The 1,524-nt window shown below is 37.5% G+C and overlaps 1 non-coding gene across 1 annotated transcript; it reads right to left on the bottom strand.

Moving 5' to 3' along the window:
• Nucleotides 1-1,005: 1,005 nt before the first annotated feature.
• On the bottom strand, nucleotides 1,006-1,077 carry trnat-agu (transfer RNA threonine (anticodon AGU)). Its single transcript has one exon. It is a non-coding gene; the product is annotated as a tRNA-Thr (tRNA).
• Between the last annotated feature and the right edge of the window lie 447 nt (nucleotides 1,078-1,524).

Genomic DNA, 1,524 nt, shown 5'->3' with positions numbered 1-1,524 from the left:
AAAGTGAAACACAGCAGATTTAACCACAGTCTTTGTAGGTAGCCTAGCACTGTATAATAAAACACTGAATTATACAGTCAGCACAGGCAGAAAAGCATTAAGGAAGCTGCTTCTAGATTTAGACCCTCCTCATGATTCACTAAGACTGTGGGGGGAGCTAGATGTGAGAACAAGATGTAAAAACGTGCATTTTCTTTAAAGCTGGTTATTTGAACTGACACGCAGAACAACCATGTTACTCCTTGTTTTAGCATTTATTATTATTGCTTACACTGGTAAATATATATTTACTCTTTGTTAATTACATTTATTATTATTATTAGTAGTAGTAGTAGTAGTGGTAGTAGTATTTTATTGTTGTTGTTATTATTATTTATTTATCAATTTTAATACATTTTATTTAATATTGGTTTGCGTAGATTATGTTCTTGTAGCAGAGGCTGCTGACAGCATTGAACCAGACCAACCCAGTGCATCACACTGTCCTGCACATACACAGGATCACCATATAGTCTCCACTGGTATCATCAAACACCTGGATCAAAACCAGAGTTTCTGGGGCTGATTATGTGATCCACAAAAGATGTCACGTATGCTAAACCAGCTGATCCACGACTGTCTATAAATCTTAATACAGAAGATATGAAAGTGGAGCTTAAGATCTCCTCTGCTGCTGTAACAGATTCGGCACTGTGTTACTGCGCCATGGAGCCCACAGTAACAGCAACTCCAGTGATGCTGCACAAAAACTCTTTCATGTGATATGTGTTTTGTTCCCACTAGGTAGAGCTGTTTGCTTTTTTTACTGGAGAAGTTTTTTTTTTTTTTTTTTTTTAATTGTATGAGGACAACGTTTAAGCTAAAGGGTAGAATTTTAATAATATGGTTTGGCATCCATGTAGAAAGCTGTTCAAGTGTGGCTATTTAATTGCCCTGTTCATTTCAATTTGCACCCTGGGATTAGAACCTGAAGAGGCAGTTGATGAATTAAACATGGGTAAACAAGGGCTCATCTGGGATTTGAACCCAGGACCTCTCACACACTAAGCAAGAATCATACCCCTAGACCAACGAGCCAGCCTGGATAAAGGCCAGGGCATTTCTTTGACCTCCGTGGCTTAGCATCAAAACCATGTTGACTGGTTGCACTGGGAAGTGTATTCATGACAAAACAAAATTCAATGCAGATCTTCATTAAAGCATTTCTAACAGTTTAAGCATGAGGCGTCATTAAAGACTCGCTTTGTCAAATTAAAAGACTTGGAAGCATTTGACAGGAGCTGTGTGCAGTCCCACTGACTTTATGCTTCACACTGTTTACGTTATGTATCATGTTTATCCACCCAAACTGTACAATACAAACGTTGTGACGCTGTCTTTAATCGGTTAGTTATACAAGAGATTTTGCAACATTTACATTACCATGATATTTTATCTTGTCGTGTTGACTTCATGCGTCTTGCTGTTTGGATTTCGTAACATTTTCAATGCTTTAAATTTGCCAAAAAATTCTAAAATCTGTAG

The sequence above is a fragment of the Trichomycterus rosablanca genome, chromosome 4 (genome assembly GCF_030014385.1).
Source record: "Trichomycterus rosablanca isolate fTriRos1 chromosome 4, fTriRos1.hap1, whole genome shotgun sequence".
Taxonomy (NCBI): Eukaryota; Metazoa; Chordata; class Actinopteri; order Siluriformes; family Trichomycteridae; genus Trichomycterus; species Trichomycterus rosablanca.
Note: the sequence above shows the minus strand (reverse complement) of the source record. Positions and strands in the feature narration are given on the sequence as shown.